The following is a 23085-nucleotide window of genomic DNA, read 5'->3' on the forward strand; positions in this document are numbered from 1 at the left end:
AAAAAAAGCCAAGAGTCCAAGGTTCAATAACTAAGAAAAACAAGCATAAATCAGCTGGGGGTTTTGTTTGTTTTAATGGTTCCATGATATCAGTTTACAACATGCCTAGGGAAGAAAACTGACACAAACATTGATTCAAAAAACTAACTTCTACATGAGGCAAATCGCTGTATTTTAGGGTAATTAATGTGAACCCTAATTTGCAGCTGGAAATACAAGGACTTGGTTTTTAGTTTCCAAACAGAATTGTAGAAGTTGAGCATATTTCTTCATTGATTTTCGTGTGATTCTATCTGGGCGTGGTGGGTAAACGAACGCTTTTTAATTGACTCATTAGAACAGGGATTACCAGAATCTTCAGGTATTTTAATCTCCAAATTTTCCCAGAAGCCCGCAGGATGAGTAGTTATGGTTTGAGTATTCCTTGACTGAAAATAAAGACCAGGAGTTCCCGTCGTGGCGCAGTGGTTAACGAATCCGACTAGGAACCATGAGGTTGCAGGTTCGGTCCCTGCCCTTGCTCAGTGGGTTAACGATCCAGCATTGCCCTGAGCTGTGGTGTAGTTTGCAGACGCGGCTCGGATCCCGCGTTGCTCTGGCTCTGGCGTAGGCCGGTGGCTACAGCTCCGATTCAACCCCTAGCCTGGGAACCTCCATATGCCGCGGGAGCGGCCCAAGAAATAGCAACAACAACAACAAAAAGACAAAAAATAATAATAATAAAGACCAAATGACCAAAAGAGCCTATGAATTCAGGGACATTCTCAATGGATTCGTGATTACTACCCCCGCCACCCCCGTACCTCCTTTCAAGTAAAAACTGTGGCGCAGCGAAGGCGTGGGGGGTAGACAGGTTCCAGGATGTATGGGAGTAGCGCCCAAGCAAGAACCCTGATTTCGGCGGGACGGGAGGTTGGAGTTGACATTCGTTCCATCTCTACGGGAATTGAGAAAAATGTGTTCACGGAGTGAACCACTCCGTTTCCATAGTGGTTTTTCTGATTTCTTATTTATTTGTTTACTTACTTACTTAAGCATAAAAACAGTGAGGACCAGGACCTTGGCACCAGCGCGTTACAGCGCTGCGCAAGGCAGCCCCTGCTTCCCTGCGCGCCCCTGTCGGCGCGTCCCCGCCCCGGCACAGCGCCCGGACCGCCCGGCGCGCTCCCCTCTCCTCCCTGCGGAAACCCGCGCAGGAGCTCCTCCTGCACGCCAGCGGTCAAAAGCAGGCGCGCTCTCAGTTCCCCGAGTAGTAGTTCCCAGTTTTTGGTTTCTTTCTCGAGACGATTTCTCCCTCGGGGTCTTCCGCGGGGATCAGACGGTGGCTGCTCCCCCGGCTGGGGAAACCCGCGCCCGCGCCGGGCGCTGTCTGTCCGGCCTTGAGTGGTTCATCCAAGTCTCACCGGCCGCTGCTTATTCCTACCCAGAAAATGGAGTTTGTGGGCCCCAGCAGAGACTTTGAGAAGAGGCTTCTCTGCTGAATTTCCTGGGCAGCCCGACGGGCGCACGCCAGGCCCGCGCTGACTGGGAGCAGCTCTACCAGGACCCAGGACACACCGGGCGGCCTCGGAAGCGCCGAGGGGATGTTTTAATGGCCTCCTCTCAATCTTGTGACATTTCAGATTCTAGACCTATTGTGCCTGAGACTTGCGATCGGCCCTCTTTGCCTTCTTCCCCAAGAAGTTTGGGACTCTGAGCCTGGACCCGGATTGGGTGGATTCTGGCCTTAGCGCCACCTTTTTGCAACGGCTTAGTGACCCTGAGCAAGTTACTGACCCTCCTTGGTCTTCAGCTTCTCTGTCTATACAATGGGAATTATAATAACAGCAACCTCAGAGGGCTGTTGTGAGAACAGCATAAGATAAGGAGTTGTGGCACAAGGATTGTTCTATTCATGTCAGGGGCTGCTTGGCAGAATTGGACAAGCTCGGGTATAAGGACTCATTCAACCAATAGGAATTGACTGACACTTCCTGCCAGCCCTCCCCTGGGCACTAGAAAGAAAGCAGAGAATGTAGCAGACAAAAGTTGCTGTGCCCTTGGAGCTTACATGGCTGAAGTTGGGGGGGAGGGTGTTACACAGCAAACATATAGTGTATCTCCTAGAACAGGCAGTGGAGTGCAGATGCATCTTTAAACAGGGTGGACGGTTAAGCAAAGTGAGGGCAGTGAGGGAGCCATGGGAGAAGCTGGTCCACCTGGTGGGAAGATCACTGTCCAAATATCCTTATAAATCCTATCACCCACTTCCCACTCCCGGACCCCTCCCATCCCAGGCAAACACACACCAGAAGAGCCTGCCCCAGGGACCTCTGCCTAAGCAAACAGGCTGGGTAGCTGAATGGAAGTCTAACTCTAGCACCAGTTCCAGCCCACTGTGTATAAGTCAAGTGCCCCTACCTCTAGCCCACCCCATACCTTGCAGCCCATCCTGGTACATCTTCAAAAGAATTTCCCTGATAGAACCATCAAGGGGGAAAACTCACATTCTCGCAAGGAATCCAACTTCCCCTTCCCCATTTCCATGGAAGACAGGGATGGTAGGTGATGGTGCTGACACAAATCAAGCAAAAGTGGCCTTCCCCTTCCCCCCCAGAGCTCTTAGCAGTAACAGTGACCACACACTTCACAGACATTGTACACAGAAATGTCAACAACAAAGAAACAATTTCAGCTGATGCTACTTTCTTCTTTACACCACCAAAAACAGAGAAATGACTTCCAAAAACTAGATACAGTACAGGGCATATATGCACACTTATATGCATATATGCTTGAACACACGCTATCAATCTTATATATCAGTAAAAATCCTTACCACTTACTATGCTCTTCTTATGTGCTTAGTGTTTTGTTGCACTTATTTATTATCATAGATCACTCTATGAGGTAGTATCTACCATCATTTTACAGATGAGAAAATTGAGTTTTAGAGCAGGTAAAAAACTTGCCCAAGGTTAAGCACTCCCTTTCTCCCATTTTATTGTGGGTTCATTTATAATTCAAAATACATAAATATGTATTGAGTGCCTTTCATGTGATAGATGTTGTTCTAGGCACTGGAGATACAACTTAAAAAAAAAAAAAAAGAATGCCTGCCCTATGTATTGATTTACATTCTTCTGGAAGGACAGAGCAGTAAGAGGGAGGAAAAGTATCCAAGAAGTTAAGTCACAGCAGAAAAATAAAGCAGGGAAAGAGGAAATGAAGGGGATGGGTCCCAATGGTAAATTGATGATCAGGGAGAAAGTCACTCAGGGAGGAAGCGAGCTATGTATGCCTTTATGAGGACAAGTGCTCCAGGTAGAGGGAACAACAATTGCTAAGACCCTGAGGCAGGACAAACAGGCTGGGGGGTGGGATGGGGGGCAAAGAGGAAGGAGTAGAAGTGGTCAGAGGAGGGGTGGTCACTCAGGGGTGTAGACTCTGAAGAACGCAGGCTGTGACTCTGAGCAAGGTGGGGAGTGACTGCGGGTTTCTGACCCTCATGGATCCAGATCAGGCTGGCTGCTGTTGAGAGTACCCTGCAAGGGGACAAGGTAGAAACATGGAGAGCAATTGAGAGAGTATCAAAACAACCAGGGTGTGAGAGGATGAGGGTGTGGGCTCAACTGGTAGTTCACTGTGGTAAGGAATGTTCACATTCTGAGGCTGCACGGAAGACAAAGACACAAGGATTTCTGATAGCCTCCATTTCCTCCACGGAAAGAAGAGTCAAGGATGGCACCAAGGTTTTGGCCTGAGCACCTCTAGAAAAAAAAGTCTTGCAGCTACAGAGGAAAGGGGAATGCTGTGGAGGGAGCAGATTTGGGGGCAAAGCTTCAAGCAAGTTACATTTGACCATCTTGTAGACGTTAGGGTGGAGGTACATATGCAGAAGGAAGTTGAATAAACAAAACTGGAGGTTGGCGCTTAAGGAAGAAGTTCAGGCTGGAAATATGTGTATTTTTAATGCGGGGATTGCCGGGCTGTAGGCGCTGTTAACTGCAAGAGCTCACTTAAAGAGGGAGGGCAGTTGGGGGGAAGAAGGCGAGAACACGGCCCTGGAGTGCCCCTACTTTTCCCACTTCGTGGGGACTGCTGTTCAGTGAGGAAGAAGAGCACAGCCTTGGTGGCGCTTGTCTTATTCCGTGCTTCCACTGTTGAAGCTCTGCCCACTCTCCTGGGCAGAGATAATCCTTCTCCCCTAGGCAGCTGGGAGGAAGCAAGAGTTTGGGGTGCCCCACTGGGCATTAAACACCCCGATGCACAAATGCCACAATCCCAGGCAAGCCACTGAATCTCTCTGGTGTCGGCATTCCCGTCTGTAAAATGGGGATATTAACAACCCCTTATGAGTAGTAAGCTGGGTTCAATGAGAGGAAGGAGCCCAGAAAACCAGCTCATTCGGTCCTTCCTGTTACTCCTGGCTCTCTCCATCATTTCACGTCCTCTTCACCGCCACGTATCGTCCTATTTTCTATAAGCGCTTCCCCGGCTCCTCGCTGGTGCAAGATGGGTGATCAGGGAACGCATGAATGCAGCTAGAGTGGACTCCGGAGCCGACGCCCGGTGCGAGCTCGCAGAATAGCCGCCTGAAAGGCAGGGATGCCGCGCACCTGACCCAGTGCGGAGCCGCGACCCTGTGGCTCTGCGTGGAGCTTGAAAAGGGGGCGCGGTCCCTGACACCGCCCCCCACCTTCCGCCCGCGAACATACAGCCCTAAGCGAGCGCCTTCTACCTGCAGACGCGGGCCAGACAGAGCCGGCCGCGATTGTGCCTTCCCGGATCAGCTGCCATAGGTTGGCAGCCGACGCACTGAGCCAGTGCCGGAGCCTTGACAGCAGGGGCCGGGGCCGGAGCCGGAGCCGGGGTGAGGACCAGGCGGACGGTGCACTGGGAAGCTGCGGGACCGCGGCGCCCCCGAGCCCGCCCTGCAGGCCTGGATGCACCGAAAGGTGCCCTGGCTGCCGTTATGTTTTTTAAAAAGAGAAATTCTTTCCCCCACCCCCACTGCCTTCCCTCAGATTTCTGAAGGAAAGAGGAAGCCAAGATCGTGAAGGGCCCTCTTGGATCTGCAGCCCAGACGGTTCTGGCAGAAGCAACCCGGGCGCCCAGGACGCGGCGGAGCGGGGTCTGCCCCGGGGCAGGAATGCCCTGCCGGGAGGAGAACACAAGCCTCAGGACCGTTTCCGGGCCCGCGGGTGAAATCCTCAGGGCTGGTATGGAGAATCGCACACGTTATTGTAGAAATTCATTAAACCGAATTTACAAGGCATCCTTTCAATAACTTCTAGCAAACCGGGCCTAGCAAGGTCCCAATCTGGCGACAATGGAGGACTTAATCTGGATGTTGTCACAGTAGTTCAATTTTGGCCAGGGTGGGGTTGGGGGGGGTGGGTGTCACCAATCTCTTCAAAATTCGACCCAAGCTATGGACCCTAGCTCAAAACATACAACACTCTGGGATACAAGTTTAATACACACACACAGAAAACACACCTCTCCTATGCTATACACCTGAAACTAACATGATATTGTAAATCAGTTATATTTCAATTAAAAATTAATAAATAAAATTAATGTTAAAAAGAACCAGCGCCTGACCGAGAGCATTAATAGGCTTTATGATCTCTGGAGAGGAAAACACAAACAAAATATCCACAGAGCTTGTTTGGGTGGTTGTTTTGGTTTGGTTTTTCGGTTTTTTGTTTTTTGTTTTTTCCTCAGTAACAAGTGGACAACAGCTAATCAAATGATCAAGTGAGTTTTGGTGGATTTGAAAGGATACAGATCTCCTGGGAAAGGAAAGATGCAATTAAAATAGAATCATTCCCTTGGGTTGTCCTGCCCTTTCCAAACCACCAACAAAAAATGTAATTAGGGCAACAATGTTTTGGAAGGAAGTTAGCAAACAGGGAAGGTTTCCTTAAACGTAATGATGACAGTTCTGTAATGTTGTTATTCTGTTAAGCAAGACATTTCTAGGTTATAAGCCAAAAGACGTTTGATGGCCTGAGAAGCAGCACATGTGCTGGGGGAGGGGGGGTGAGGAATGCCTTATATACTGCTCCAAGGACAGCAGCTCTCCACCACTAACTGGCCTGCTGGTGGTGTTTTTGTGTAACGGTGGAGGATAACATATCTGTCTTATTTTATTTCACCAGATGGAGAAAATGCAACAATATTTGGGGGGGGGGGAACATTTCCTGTCTTTTTGTTCTTAACATAAAAAGTATTTTATGGCTATTTTTTCCAGCATATTTTCTCCTCCTCTGGGGCACTTTTTCAAGCCTCAAAGCATATATTTGCCAGAAGTCTTTGGATTTTCACAATATTCCTACCTCTTTCTATAACCAAGACTTACTGGACCTGCTCCATTAGGGAAACTTATGTTTTACAAGCTGTAGATGATAACTGCAATAGCTAAGCTTTGTTTTTTCTTTTCTTTTCTTTCTTCCTTTCTTTCTTTTTTTGGAGGGAAAAATTTAAACTTAAAACACTTAGTATTTATGGGCCATTGCTTTTTCTTTTATTACCCATTTAACCATGTCTTTCCTTTGACGCTTTTCCAGAGGGACTCTCATCATCCATGGCTAGATCAGAGAAGTCAAAAGGAAAGGTCTTCATCATCTCTAATCTCCATCTCTCACCTCCCTCCAAAGCAGTTTACAATAAAGAGAACTCACTCCCACATCCTGATCCCCACGCTTCTTTGATCTTCCCCATCATTTTCTCATTAAAAACAACTGGTCTGTTGCCACCACCACAGTTTCAAGTTGTCTGAGTAACTATTTTCATCCTCAAATTTTTAACTTTGAAAATCAAGTCATATATTAGAGTTATTATGGCAAATACAATATCCCCCACTTGAAAAAACAGGGGAAATCTGTTGAGCACAACCTATTAATTTTCCACCAGTTGGAAAGCACTAAAATGCTACTTTCTGAATGTGGGTCTCTGGTTTTCCAGCCTGGCTTCTTCCTGTCTCAGTCACACCACCTTTCATGGTTTCTGGATTATTTCTTCCACTGAACAGTAATTAAAAGTGAGCAAATATTGAATTGCAGCCCCACCGACCTCCATTTTAAAAATTTGCATTCTGTAACGTTACCAAACTCCAGCCAATGATGCAATATACCACCAAATTCCAGTGGAACAAAATGATTTGAATAAGCCTTCGGATTTCATCGTCTTGGAATTTATTAACTACTAAAACACGCATTGCCTCTTCACCCATGAATGGGTCAAATAAGTGATCAAAGAAAATTATAAAACAAAGGTTAAAAAGTGTATGCTTTAGATTTTATACATAAAGATTGCAATCAAATTTGGGGAAAGGGCATTGACATCAGCCAAAGTTGAAAAAAAAATGAATAAAGCAAGGTTCTTTACATTTTTGTATAATGCCTGGTACCTTATACAAGTCTGTAGGGGTTTCTTTCACTCACAGCTAGACATACACCTCCAGTTTCTGAATTTCTCTGCCTCTATGGTCAATGGTACATTCCACTTGGAATTATCTTCCTCCAGTAAATATGCTCTCATCCTACAGCTTTCACCAGGTGGGGTGGCTGGGTCAGGAGCTGCTACTAGAGTTCCCTCAGCAGCATTTTGCCCTTCCATCAGAGCACTGGCTGAACACCAGGAAAGGGAGTATATCTGTTTTGTTCAGTACTGTATTCCAACACATTAAATATTTAATGAATTAATAAATAGACAATATAATTGATTTTTTTAAAAATGTTTAAGCCTAAGGAAGCCAAGGGCAAGAAACAGAGCCAGAGACACATGCCCTCCAAGTCTTTCATTCAATCTAGTAAGGAAGCCTCATGAGTAAAAAAAGAGTTCTGTGTAGCAAGTGGCCAGACACCTGAGTTGAAAATCCAGCGCAGATATATACCAGCTGTGTGACTCTGGAGAAGTTTCTTAACCTGTCTGAACCTCATTTCTTCTGTAGAAGAGATATAATAGAGCCCACCTTAGAGGGCTGTTTCAAAACTTCATAAAACACGAATTCAGAAAACACCTGACATATGCAGGCACTCTTTAAACAAACATTGTAGAAATAACAAGGACCTACTGTATAGCACAGGGAACTACATTCAATATAACTATATTCAATACATAACTATATTCAATATAACCTATAATGGAAAAGAATCTGCAAAAGAATGGTTCATATATATAACTGAATCACTATTCTGTACACTTGAAACTAACACAACATTGTAAATCAACTATATGCTTCGATAAAAAAATGGTTTAATAAGAAAAAAAACACGGAGTTCCCGTCGTGGCGCAGTGGTTAATGAATCCGACTAGGAACCATGAGGTTGCGGGTTCGGTCCCTGCCCTTGCTCAGTGGGTTAACGATCCGGCATTGCCCTGAGCTGTGGTGTAGGTTGCAGACGTGGCTCGGATCCCGCGTTGCTGTGGCTCTGGTGTAGGCCGGTGGCTACAGCTCCGATTCAACCCCTAGCCTGGGAACCTCCATATGCCTCGGGAGCGGCCCAAAGAAATAGCAAAAAGACAAAAAAAAAAAAAGAAAGAAAAAAAACATTATCATCCATTCATTGGTGCATATCTGCTATGAACACTGGAGATACAAAGATGAATAAACCAAAATCCTTCCTTATGATTTCAGTCTTGTAAGGCACAAGGCAAACACATACCAGAGACAATCCAAAGGAATGACAGGAGCAACTCAAATGGAGTGAGGGGTACAATCCAAAGGGAACATATAATTAGAGACACAACGTCTAGACACTATGGCTTGTGGAGGTGACCCCATGAAGTTGGCTTCCCACTAAATGCCAAGTGAGTCTCCAACTTATTACAACAGCTGATAAGAACCTGTCCAAAATCACACATGCTCATCCTGTCTTCTTTCTGACCTTAGCCCCTACTGCTTCCTTTGCTGGCTCCTCTTCCTGGTTGTGCTAAGCACCCTCCCACCTTAGGGCTTTCCACTGGCTGTTCCCCCCCTGCCTGGATTTTCTTCCTCTATTTATCTATGTAGCTCACTGTCTCACCTCCTTTCGTGTCTTTGCACTAATGTCACCTTTTCAAAAAAAAAACCAATTGAGCAGCCTAAAATCACACTCCCCCATGCATATCATGTTTGTCTACTGTCACCTCCTTCCACAGAAACTCCACGAGGGCAAAGATCTTAGTTTTGTTTCCCAAGGTATGCTAAGTGCCTAGGTCAGAGGCTGGCACACAGTAGTGTTAAATGAATGAATCAAGTGTGGCTGAAATGTGAAGTCAGGATAGGAAGTGGAGAGAGGTAAAGCTGGAGTGGTGTGCAGAGACGTGCTGTGGTGAAGAGCTGAGATTTTTATCTGGTAAGTAAGGGGAAGCCATTAAAGGTGAGTGGCACATTCAGATCTGCTTTTTAGATAAATTGCTCGGGGAAAGGATTTGAAGGAAATGATAATGGCAGAGTCTTAGAGTTAAGAGGCTACAGCAGCAACTGAGCTACAGCATAAGAGGAAAGTCCTATGTAAAGCCGTAGAAACGAGAAAAGAAGGGAGGGGACCTGAGCCATAACTAGGAGGTTAAATCAGGTAGGACTTGATAACTGACTTAAAGCAGAGGGAGAGAGAAGAGTAGATTCAAAAATGATGATGTGAAAAAAGAAGAATATATGTAAATGTATAACTGGGTCACTTTGCTTTATAGCAGAAATTGACAGAACATTGTAGATCGACTATAATTTAAACATTTCAAATTAAATAAATAAATAAATGAAGAAAAAATACATAAAAGCTAACTGCTTATACAAACAAACAAAACAAAAAAGACTCTGCATTTGTATCCTGGGCAACTAGGAGGTTGAACTCGGTGAGGTCTAGACTATGGAGAAGGAAGGAGCAGGGTGTGGGGTGAGTCACTCCATACATATCTGTACCTAGTGGCCCCAGTGTCATTTGTGGAAAACTTGGAGCTCAGGAGAGAGGTTTAGATGACAGATATTCTTTCTCCTTAGTGAAAATTACATTAATTTTAAAAGAAAAACAACTTTCCTCTCAAACATCCACATTTACTTCCAAAAACAGCAGGAATTAAAACACAGCTGTTTCATAATTTTCCAAACCTATGTAAATATCTGATTTTCTTCTCCCAGATAGCAAAGAGAATGTGATTTCTGTTATTATTTAATTGACTTTTGCTCCAGACTTGACTTTTTGTTAGGAGATTTTCACCTAACTGCCCAGAGAAAATGATAATCCCTTACCTCTCAAAAGTGACCATGTTTGGTGGTAGAATAAGTACTGGTATAATACAAAGAACATACCCTCTCATTTTGTAAAAGTGTAAGGGGGAAGTTAAAGAAATTCAAAGGCAATATTATATATTCAAAACAAATTTGAGGAAATACTTTCGAAATGACATGTAATTAGTTAGTGGAAGTGACTATCACAGCAAACGATTGAAACAAATTGCTTTATGAGCTTTCCCTTCTCCCCGGTCAAACCTCTATATGAGTATAAAGCATAGAAGAAGGGATAACACTATATTGTCACCTAAAATTACAAGCAGGAGGAAGTGGAAATTGTTTCACTTCAATAATAGTAATAATAATAATTTATTGAGCATTTACTTTACGCCAGGCAATTGTTCAAGGTTTACCTAAAAAAAAGAAAAAGAAAAGGCTTTACTTGGTTTCTCCTTGCCCTGTGACAGGAACGGACAATAAAACAACAAAACAGGACTTAGTTGAGCAACTTGCTAAATATCACTTTGCTATCAAGTGGTGGAGTCATCTTAAAAGAGAGAGGGAAAAAAATCTATCCTCTTTCCAGATTCAATTATTAGCTGCAACTTACTTTGTCCAGTTACAGATGGGCACTGGGAAAGCACTCTATGTGAGATGGTTTGACTGCTTCACACGTTGCTGCTACACCCAGGACACAGCAGGTCAGACATTTACAAATACCTGTTAGGTATAATAACTTTGTTTCATAAATATGAACAAAGGAATGGGCTAAACCCATATTAGTTGATCACAGAATGGTTTCCACAGTGTGTTAGTGATAATGTCACTGTTTTCAATATTCTGAAATCCTTTTTCTTTTCTTCTTCTTTTTTTTTAAATCTTTTTTTGCCCTGCCAGGCATGTGGAAGTTCTTGCCAGAGACTGAACGAGAGCCACAGCGTGACCCAAACCGCTGCAGTGACAACGTGAGAACGTGACAACGTGAGATGCCGCAAGAGAACTCCTGAAATACTTTCTTTCTTAAGGTGAACTTATGACTTGGGACTCTGGGGAGAATATTTTTAACCTAATAGAGGGTAACTAGCTGTAGTCATAGACAATAAGTGATAATAGGAGGTAAGCGTCCCAGCACTCACATTGGGTAGTCAGCCAGGCCTAGGTTTTACAGACTCACAAGCTCATTCCTTAGCCAGTGCAGAGCTCTCTCCCAACACTTTTGCTAAACTGATTCCAGTCAAGTCACCCACGGATTAGAAGTGAGATGGCAGCCATCATCAGTGTGTTTTTTAAACCAGTGCTGCTTCCTAGGTTGCATAACAAGCTACCATTGGTGGTCCTTTACTTAATCAAACCTAATAAACTACAAGGAAGACTTTCCTCATCAAAACCAAGTTACCAAGTCAGCACTCAAAAGACGAAGCTCTGACTTTCTACTTTTGATTGGGACGCGGGGCGTCCTAGTAATTCGCAGAATTTTGCGTGTATCCGTCAGCTCAGTTTTACCCTCGAAAGGCAGGAAACACCGGTTCCTGGCCCCTCTCCTTCCTGGGAATAGACTTGGGGGTCAGCGGCCCCTCCCCCACAAGCAGTGCAATTTTTATTTCAGAATGTCAACTTTTTGTACGGGTGACCTCAAAATCCTTTTTAACCCTCCACCCCACGCCAACGCTCGTGTGTAAATCCCAGTGTAGAAAGTGAAAGTGGGCTAGGGGCCTGGCTGCTGCTGCTGCTGCTGCTGCTGCGGAGCGCGCGCTGGGGGTGAGGGCGGGGCTTCAGGACGTCCTCCAGTCACGTGACGCGCGGCCGCCCAATCCCAGCGGGGCCGTGCCGCGCGCGCCGACTGGGCCTGGGAAGCGCTTTTCTGTCAATGAAAGTTGTCATTCAGGCTGTTACAGACTAAACACAGTGTAAAGAGGGCTTTGCACCTCTTTCAGGTTTAGGTCCTCCTTCCCACCCCCCGCCCTATAGATATGGAGAATCCGACGTCCCGAACTCGGGGTTCCCGGCCACTGTGCACAATCCCTTTCATCAGACGCTACCTACTTAATGCTGGAAAGAGCACTTCCTTTTAGGTGTAAGTCTCCAGGTCGGCCCGGGAAGGACTTTGGCCTCAGTTCTCTCTGGTTTGTTTGCTGAGAAAGGGGCTAGCTCCTTCCTCCAAAGCAGAGGAGTATAGTGATGATTAGAAGGAGTCTGAAGTCTTTGGGCCCCAACATGCTCCCAAGGAGTCTGTGGTCGCCACATTTACTCATTTGAGAGAGGGGAACCTGTGAGTCTCTGGAAAACATCAGATTGAGTCAGAGCTCAGCCCTTCTTTTACAATATTTCAAATGACTTTGAATATTTTCTCCACTGGAATCTTTATGCTCAACTCAGTTTTAAAGAACAATTTAAAGGAACCGGAGTCCTGATGGATAGTTTTGTCCTTTCCAAGAATTCTGGGAGGCTTAACTGTAGCTTCACGGTTTTTACCCCCAATATTCACCGCGAAACAAAAGTTAGCTTTCCTGAAGTCAATAACAATAGGAGAACTGGTTTAATCCACCTCTGGGTAGGCAACCCCCACCCCCAAGTCTTCCTTCACACTCCAACCTGCCCCTAGGTATGTTTGTGTAATCAGAGACTGATTGTAGCTGCCTCGCCATTTCTCCTGGGAAAGATTAGCTTGCATTCATTGAAGTTGCTCGTTTTCTAGATTTATCTAGGCGAGCAGAGAAGATGACACTCGGAAAATAGCTGGGTTTCCTGCACGACGTCTTCAGGAGCTGGCTGAACTGCGCAGGTGTGCGGGTTTTGATTGCCATGCTGAGGGCGACGTTGAAAGGTCTTTAAAACGTTACGTTTGCGATTTTAGGAAATAGATTTTCCAAGAATCAAGACTACAGTGGCAAAAAATATTTGGGCTAGGATTTTAGTGAAGACACTCACGCCCAGTGTTAGTAAGAAGTGTGGTGATTTGGGGTTTTGCTCTTTGGATCCCTGCTTAATCTGAAATCCCGGCAGTGCTGATAGGTAACTCTCCTGCATTCATTAGTCGGTATTTTAAAACGGTTTGGAAAGAGGGACGATAGGATTGATTCGTAAGGTTTGTTTGAAGGATAGAGTTCCGTGTCACCAACTTGTAAGGGTAAATGAAACCCAGAGTCGGATACAGTTTATTTTTGGATTGTTGTAGTTGCCGAATTTATGAAATGTGAAGGGGAGCAAGGATGGCTGCGTTAGTTGAACCAGGGAAGGAGCGTTTTTACTCTCCAGTCACAGAAAATCTTCGCCCAAAGTTTTAAAAGGCTTTGGGATTGTGGCGGGGGGGTAGGGGGGTGGCCTAGGATCGGGAGTGGCTCCGGGCTTGCGGCTCTCAGCCGGCCTGCGGTGGACGCTGTTGAGAGTGGACTGTCCACCGGAGACGGCGTAGGAGGCCGGGGGGTCCAGGTAAGATGCGGCTAAAGTTGGGATTTCGCTCGGGACAGGCTCTCCCCCCGGGGTCACTGTTGAAGAAGCAGTTTCCACGGTGAATTCTACGGAGCTCAGCGTGTGTGCAACTATCGGCTCTCGATTGGATTACATGAGCCTAAAATTGCGTAATTAAAAAAAAAAAAAAAAAAGCCTGCAGCGAAGCTTCCGTTGGAAGATGAGCAGGGACCTGACGCCGTGCGGAGATAGCTTCTCAATTAGGCGCCTTTCCTCTTGTGCTCGAGCTTCTTCCTCAAAAGTCGCTCCCCCTTCAAAGGGGGGGTGAGGGAATAAGAAATGTTGTGTTCCTTTGGACGAGATGAGAAGGAAAGAATTTGGAGTCCTGAATCAGGTCCACAGGACTCTTGACATAGGTTGAGTTCTTAATTTTGTCTCGAGGTCTGCGGGTCTCCGGGACAAGTTTCCAGAGAAATTCTTTCCCGGATGCCCCTGAGGTCACAAGCCTCAGAACTTCCTAAGGGCAGCTTTCTCCTAGCAGATTTCGCGGCTCGGATGACCGGTGTATACACTGGTCAATTGCAGCGCGCGCGTCGGAGGGTGCCTGGGGGACGCACTCCCGTGTCCGGGTGCCGGGTCACGCAGTCCGCCAGTCGGGTGACACAATGGGCAGGTTTTAGGAGCCTCCTCAGACCTCGGAGCATACCTAAAGCTTGATTATTGTTATTGATTTTAAAATTATTTTTATTTTTATTTTTTGGCCAGGAGATAAGAGGGCCCCTTGTCGAGAGGATTAGAGTGCGCTTTTTCTCCCACCAAGCTCGCCGCCTAACTCCTCCGCAGCCACGCACTTCCCTCTTCCCGGTTTTGAAAGCCAGAAAGATGAGTCAAATTCAAACGCTGCGGAGTAACAATCCGAGCTTCCTGCCCAGTCTCTTCCTCCTTCCCTTAACCCCCTACCCACGTTCGTTTAGGTCCTCCGTTCGAGGCGCATCTATAGGTTAGTCTTGAGAGGAAGAGGGTCTGGGCAGGTGCCATCAGGAGGCACCTACCCTGTGTTGTCATTTCTCTTAGGGGGTCAGTGAGCCACCGACTGCCTCTCCCCTTGATAACCCTGCTGGGCACGTGAACTCAGCAGTGTGGGCACTTGAGGAGATGGTCGGATAGGGGGGTTGTTTCTTTTTTCCTTTTGCAGCAGAGCCTTCTAGGAAAAAAGCATCTTTAAAAAGTTTTAAATATTTTGATGTATATAGAAACGAAAAACAAAATTTCCAAACGGGAGGCGGGGAAACAAAAGTCTGAGGTGTTTCTCCTCAACGGTTATTGCTGAGGCTACCCTTGTGCAGGACCAGGACGGGAAGAGCGTTTCAGAAGAGAATTGGCTAAGTAGACCCTCTAGCAGTAACGGTAATAGGAAAGACACAAGTGGGAAAAATAATAAAATGCACAGTAGATACACGATGCAGATGATTTGAGAAGCTCTGCTCCCATTGAAAGCTTTGCGTGAAAAATGGTTTGGTTGCTTTCACAGTATTACGTCTCCCTTTGAATTAAACTTTTTTTTTTTTTGTCCGTCAGCCAACTAGACTTGGTTCCTTAATTAAGAGGCACAATGAAGTTTCTAACAGATGTAAGCAGCCACAAAGTCTGATCCAAAAGAGTCAGTGTAATTAATTTTAGGGGACATCTTTAGTTTATAACGTCTGAAATTAAAATATGATGTCTTTTAAACATTGTGGTACCAAAACACAGGGAAACATATTTATTCCATAGCCTTGTAGCGGCACCATTTCCTTGCTCTGTGTTCAATGAGAAAGGCTTCCTTCTGTAGGATATGGCTCCTCTCCTCTCTTACTCCAACACTTCTTTATTCAGACTTGATGTCTTTCTGATCACAAAACATCTCAGGAAATTTTGCTTTTAAGATATTTCATGATTTAAAAAAGTCAGCAAGGCAAGACGAAATCTTTGACGTAACACGTGGTCCTGAACAGATCACACACATCTTTTTCTTAATTAGCTCAGTGTTATAAAGACTATGCCCCAGCAGCTAGTTGAAATATAGTTTTAGAATATGCATGATTTAATCTGAATGAATGTTGCTAAACTTCTAGTATAATGAAATATAAGCACAGAGGTCAAATTCTTTATAATAACTGTCAGGTTAATGTGATAATCATTGGTTCTTCTTGGCAAAGTGAAAGTTAATTAATGATTGATCATTTCTAAATTGAATATAAAACATCAAGACAAATTATTAAGTCAGATATCCAAATATATCCAGTTCTTAATTCTTATGGTATTTGGCCTGTGATATGTTAAAGATTTGGCATTGTAAATTGTGTTTCCCAAGCATTGGAAAGGAGCAGAAAGTTAACATGTTTCCTATAGCATTCAGCCCCTCTCCTGACAAAAACCTAAGGTTTAGATTGTGTTGTAGTGTGCCATGTTTTGAAATCATTTAATGTTGATCAAACTTCAGCCTCTATGCAAGAATGACTGATTATCCTTCAGTAGATCTTTATGGCTATTTTAAATAGAAGGGTTTTTTGTTTGTTGTTTGTTTTTGTTTGTTTTTTAAGTAAATACTGAGAAAGAATATCACAAAGTCAAGTCTCTCTTTTGGGGAGTTCATATTCATCTGAGTCTCTGGGCTCATAAGTGCATTTCATTTTATAGTGATAACGTCTTTGAAGGGGACATAGACATATTATCATCTCCTTTTGACAGAGAGGGGATTAGAATCCTATGGTTCTGACATAAATGTTGTTTGCTAAATAGACTGTCTCCTGGGTTCAAGTCATATCACCAAGATTTTGGTTTGCCATGTAGGTAAGGAAAAAAAAAAAAAAAAGAAGAAGAAGAAGAAGAAATGCTGGCCTTGCAAACACTACTGCTTATTTCTCTGATTCCTTCACTTACCTGCCCTGCACTGTACACTTAACACTATATACTTACAGGCTGCTGAGACGTTCTGAGCAGTAAAAATCTTTTTGATGGGCAATCTAATTTAAATGACTGATGTGTATTGGACACGCACTATAAGGAGGGAAAGGTAAAATTCGGGGGGAGACAGGAAACCCAGTGTTTACAAATAAAAATGCCTCACCAATAAACATCAAGTACTGGGATGGATCATGTTACTTTCCCTCCAAATTCTTTTAATAGCAGTATTTTAAGTTTTGTGCTGAGTAACTTCTCCTAGCTGTCTAAATTGTTGGTGAGCTTTGTCCTGTATCACAGACAGCCAGAAAGTGTGGACCAGGATTATAATTTTTAAAATCATTTTTCTCAGTTTGTTCTCTTTAATACTAGGAGAATTGCTTAACTGACAGCACAAGTGTAATCCTTTCTAAACAAAATTACTTAATTGTTCTTTAAAGTTAATGACATTTCTGGGTTACACTTGAGGGTCTCATTGTATTTGGAAAACTGTCTCCCTAACTAGTTAGAGGTGATGGTACTTCATTTAGAACTAAAGTTTCCCTAAGGACTGTGATCAGTCCACTTACAATTCTTTTTTATTAGAAGTAGGTTGGAGAGGTTGTCCTTAAAAAGTTTCTCTTTTCTATACTTGTAAAAGGGGTTTTGAGGTATTTCTTTACCTGTTGGAAATTAGAAAGATTAAGTAGAGGCAATACAAACTACTGGAAATTACTGGAAAATAATTAAAAAGGGAGATCTCTGGGCTTTATAATGGGCATTTGCAGGAGAACTTCAAGAGTTGAACTGAAAAAAGGAACCATACCAACTATTTCAGGAGTATTTTATTGTTTGGTAGTTTAAAATGTTGGTTTCTTGCCCTTCAAAAATGTACCTCAGTTCAAAGATCTTTCTTCCAAGATTTTAGCCACATTTGCTCCTAAGTTCTAAACGGTTCTGTAAACAAAGTTGCTTGTGTAAGCAGTGAAAAACTTTGTACACCAAACAGAATGTCTTTCCATAGTTGCCTGAGTAAAATATGTGTGGGTTTTTCCCTAATGAAAATTTAAATATGGCTCTGCAAATTCTAATACAATCTGTGGATAATATATGAACAAAAGCATGTGTGTTAAATATTACCATTGCAAAAGAAAAATGCTGTGCTTCTTTTGACCAGAACACTTTTAAACTTTAGCAATAGTGAGGATCTTTGCTTCAAAGAAAAGATCACTGCACGTAGTATTTATTCGCATCTGACAATTGAAAGGCAAATTTTTGTCACTAATTCACTTAGTAAACGGTACATGCTTCGGCAGATTCTTATTTTCCATTAATATATGTAATTATAAAGTGCGAGGAATTTGAACGTTTTGAATTTTGCGCATTTTTGTTACAAATTTAATTTGCACCTGGTTGTGGTTTTCTAACTAGTTTGTTATTACAGATTAACACTGCTGCCTCTCACAGTATTTCATACATGAAATATCTGTGAATTATATTTTGAGTCTGTCAAACTATAAATTTGTAGCAAAATAGTCACACTTTAAAAATTTTTTAAATTAAAAGGATACTTTAAATGTGAGACATACTTGAAAAACAATTTTAGAGTATTTATAGTGGATAATAAATATTTTCTGTCCCTGACATAAATTAATCTAAAAGATGTAACATTTTGGTTGATAAGAAGTTTAGACTGTAAACAAACTCATGAGTCAGATGGATACACTGAATGGTTTCCTTCTGTACCTTGGACAGTTAATTTTACTTTATTCAGATTTTTACCACTCCTGGGATTGCCATTCTCTTCATGAGTCAGACTCAGGGAGGCTAGTCCACCTAGTTTAAAATAAAATGACATCAATTCCCAGTTTTTCTCAGTACTTCTTTCCTTCCTCTTACAGCGTTCCTTGATCAGCCCAAGGGACTATTAGCCAACTTTCATCAAAAGGAAACTTTTTATCATTTGTGGTTCTGTCTCTTTTAGGCTGGTAACATTCACCTTCCCTTACCAGGTTATTACAAATCAACCTGGCTATGGTTTTGGGTTGGGATTTTAAAAAAGATAATACTCATGTACTTTTTCATCCAAATTTAGGAAACATATCGTGATCCATACATTGGAACAACATTTAAAAGGAGTTCCCACTGTGGTGCAGCAGAAACAAATCCAACAAGTATCCATGAGGATCCAGATCCCTGGCCTTTATCAGTGGGTGGGGAAGCCAGCATTGCTGTGTGTGGCTGTGGTGTAGGCCAGCAGGTACAGTTCCAATTTGACCCTTAGCTAGGAAACTTCCTTTAAAAAAAAAAAAAAGGAAAGAAAGAAAAGAATATCTGTATACACAAGTGACACATAATGCTTTTGTTTGTATTAACCTAGAGCAAGACCCCAGCTTCCAGAAAGTTTCTGGGAAGTGATAAGAGGAGGACTGTACCCTGGAACCAGGGAGAACAGGTGTTGTAAGTACACAGCAAACCCAATGCGCTTCCAAGTGGTTCCTCATTTTGAACATTTCTCCTTCTGGTTTCTCTCCTCAGTTTTGCTCATTAAATACTCTCGATGGTCCAAGTAGACTTGATTCCAAGGGAATCCTTTGCTCAACCAGTGGCAATCCTTCTGTGGACTTCGATGGCATTTGTTACCCTTTCTGTGTTACTTGTCTTGCATGCAGTCATCTTGGACATTAGTGTCAGCGTGTGATGGACTTAAGGATACCAGGACTGGCCTTCCAGTCCCCTGCCCTCAAGTCATGTGCTACTGGCTCAGGGCCTCGTTGCTATAGAAGAGACTTGGACCCAGAGTTTACTCTGAAGCTTTTGTAACCTTCAGAGTTACTGATCTGCAGTGCTTTGGTTTCCCCATCTGTTCAGCAGGGGGAGTTGAGATGAAAGGATATTGAAAAAATATCCAGCCAAATCTGAGGGTATCAGAGTATTTTCAGAATACTTGGTTTTAATTTATGTCATTTTTAAGGTAGGGTAAAATATATCACCTTCTTTTATTTATATATTTCAAATATACCCCAAAACATAGAGAATAATACAATCAATATTATCTTCAATGTACTTATCTCTATGTACCTATCTCATATGAGACACAACAAAGCCATCTTTGTTTCAAGTTTTAAAAATATATACATTTTATGGAGTTCCTGCTGCAGCGCAATGGGATTGGTGGCCTCTTGGGAGTGCTGGGACACAGGTTCAATCCCCAGCCTGGCACAGTGGGTTAAGAATCCATCATTGCCGTAACAGCTGTGGCTTAGGTTGCAACTTCAGCTCAGATCCCGGATCCCTGGCCCAGAACTCCAAATGTCAGGGGGCAGCCAAAAAAGAAAAAAAAAATAATAATAAATGCATTTTATTTTTATTTTTTAATTTATGTATTTTGGCCACACCCACAGCATGTAGAAGCTCCTAGGCCATGGATTGAACCTGAGTCACAGCAGTGACAATACTGAATCCCTAAGTGCTAGGCCACTAGGAAACTCCTAAAAATATACATTTTAATGTTAAAGCCTCCTCGTCTTTTTTGTTTGTTTGTTTTTTTGGCCACACTTGTGGCCTGTGGAAATTCCTGAGCCAGGGATCACACCCATGCCACAGCAATGACAATGCCAGATCTTTAATCCATTGCACCACAAAGGAACTCCTAGTCCCCTTAAGAGTCCATTTCTTTGTTTGTTTGTTTGTATTTTTAGGGCTGCACTTGAAGCATATGGAGGTTCTCAGGCTAGGGGTTGAATCTGAGCTGTAGCTGCCGGCTACACCACAACCACAGCAACACAGGATCCGAGCCACGCCTGCGACCTACACCACAGCTCATGGCAATGCTGGATCCTTAACCCACTGACAAAGGCTAGGGATCGAACCCACAACCTTATGGTTCCTAGTCGGGTTCATTAACCCCCAAGCCAGGGCAGGAACTCCAATAGTCCATTTCTTTTTCCTCTCTCCCTAACCAAGGTAATTCTCATGCATAGGTTTTAGACTTAATACATTTGTATGTATTCATTGTATTGTTTTGTTTATTTTAAAAGCTGACATAAATAGCACCTACTGTATATGTATGTTCTTTTTAACCAAACATTATGGGGTTTTTTGAGATTTACCCACACTGATATATGCTGCTTTTGTCCAGTTCCACTGTCAATGCTAGTAGTAGTCCATCAATGAACATACCATCAGGAATTTATCTATTTTGCAATGTTTGCCTTTTCAAATAATGCTGCTATGAAATTCTTATACCTGTCCGCTCATTCACAGGTTGTCTCTCTAGAGTATTATGCAGAAATGGAATGGTCAGTCACAGGCTATGCATATTTTCAGCTTTGCTCCCACTAAATTGCTTTCCCAAATATTTGTACCCATTTACACTGCTTATTAGCAGTGAGTGAGAGTTTCTGCTGCAGTTATATTGTTACCAACGCTTCATATGGTCAGACTCTCAAATATTTTCCCACTTCAGATGAGTATAAAGTAGTAACTCATTCTTGTTTTAAATTTTCCTAACTGCTTGTGAGACTGTACATTAGACATGGCTTTCCTCTGCTGTGAATTGCTTGTTCTTTGTTTATCCTTGTCGTATTTGGGATGGTTTATTTTTGTTAGGGATTTATCATTCTTTTGCTGTTCTGGATTCTAATTCCTTATTGGTTATGTTTGCTGTAAAAATATTTTCCTGTTCTGTGCCTTAGCCAGGCATGGTTTATGGTGTCTTTAAAAATGGATACGTTTTGGGAGTTCCTATTGTGGCACAGTGGAAACCAATCCAACTAGAATCCATGAGGATTTGGGTTCAATCCCTGGCCTCCCTCAGTGGGTTAAGGATCCAGCATTACCATGAGCTGTGGTGTAGGTTGCAGGTTGCAGACATGGCCAGCAGCTGTAGCTCTGGTTTGACCCCTAGCCTGGGAACTTCCATATGCCTCGGGTATGGCCCTAAAAAGCAAAAAAAAAAAAAAAAAAAAGTATGGTTTATTTTTAATATCATGAAATATTTTTCCTTTAGAGTTTGTGTTTTGTCCCTTGTTGAAGGAAATCTTCCTTAGCCTGAAGTCACAGGTATATTTACCTATATTTTCTTATAAGTTTCACATTGTTTTTAATCTACCTAAAATGTATTTTTATGTTTGGTATGGGGTATAAATCTATTTTTCCTCCTGGATGGATCTCTAATTGTCCAAGCACCATTTATTAAATAGCCCATCCTTTTCTTTTGCTTTGAAAATGCCACCTCCATCATACATCAGATTTATACATACATTTGCATGACTCTTTTCTTTTCATTGGTCTCTGTCTATCCAGGTAGCAGGACAGTGGACTAAATGCTTTATGTCTTGGCATCTGGCAGGGTATATTCCCCAATCATATTCTTCAAAACTGTCTTTATTATTCTTGGCCTTTTGCTTTCCCCCTAGATTTTGGAGTTAGTATACGTACTTTTTCAAAATGGAAAAACAGATTATAACATTTGGGGGGATGCTAATATTGAAAATAACTTTCTGCAAAATTTCAAGTTGGACATATTCATTTAATATTTTTGCTCTTTAAATTCTGGATCTTCATTGAGCTGCATTAAGACCTTAAACTCTCCTCAAATCTACTTCTGAATTTAGCTGTCCTTAATTTTGGTGCATGAACAGAGTTGGAGAAGTTAATTTGATTTTTAGAAAAAAAATCAGAGTTTGACTAAGCTGAAAAGTGCTCGGTGGCAAAAAATGAGGGTTTTTGTTTTCTTAAGTAGCATTTGAATTGAGATGTAGAGGTAAGGCCAGGTAATCGCTTTCTTTTCTCCTTTTGTCATTAAGTAGAGCTAGAACAATGGGTGTTATTTGAGAGCTGCCCTTCTAACCTTTGCTGCTCTTAAAATGCCTTCAGGTCACCACATGTTTCTTAGCAGTGTTTTAATTTTTTAATTTAATGTTTAACTTCAGAGAGAATCGCTTAGAGACACTTAACCTTGCTGAGCTGCATGGAAATGGGATAATAATATCTACTGGTGACGTAAGGGATTTATTTCATAACATCTTTATTTGGGGGCGTGATTCAAAAGAGGATTGTCAGAGTTATAGCTAATTGAAAAATCACTTTGAATGTTTTCATCCTTAAGGCATCTAATATTGGAAATGAATTTTAATGTTAAAAAGTAGGGAAGATTTCTAGGGCTTTGATCTTTTTTTTTTGAAATGTATTCTGCTTTATACAAATGTAGAAAAGGCTTTGAATTATCCTCATTGAATATGAATTTACGTCCTGATTGTTTTATAGATATTTGGGGTTTTGTTTTCCTTACTTACTTCATTGCTTTTGTCCACTGGAAGAAGAGATGATGCTTAAGGCATTCAATTCATTCCATTCTATAATTTACCCTGGGTGTTTATTGACCCTAGGTGTTGCTGTGCCCACCTGTAGAGAGTGCATTTTCTGGTTCACAATGCTGATTTTTCTCATTTTCTCATCCACTTTCTGTTTTGAGCTTTCTTTGGCCACCTTCCTCAACTGTGTGTGTGGCCGAGAGGAAAAAACACAACAAAACAAAACAAAGACCCCAC

At 42.7% G+C, this 23085-nt stretch overlaps 1 long non-coding RNA gene across 1 annotated transcript; it reads left to right on the forward strand.

The window, feature by feature from the left end:
* Positions 1-4020: 4020 nt before the first annotated feature.
* Positions 4021-6699, forward strand: LOC125121040 (uncharacterized). Its single transcript, XR_007133381.1, has 3 exons — positions 4021-4852; positions 5007-5201; positions 6555-6699. It is a non-coding gene; the product is annotated as an uncharacterized LOC125121040 (long non-coding RNA).
* Positions 6700-23085: the final 16386 nt, after the last annotated feature.

The sequence above is a fragment of the Phacochoerus africanus genome, chromosome 2, assembly GCF_016906955.1.
Source record: "Phacochoerus africanus isolate WHEZ1 chromosome 2, ROS_Pafr_v1, whole genome shotgun sequence".
In the NCBI taxonomy this organism is placed as follows: Eukaryota; Metazoa; Chordata; class Mammalia; order Artiodactyla; family Suidae; genus Phacochoerus; species Phacochoerus africanus.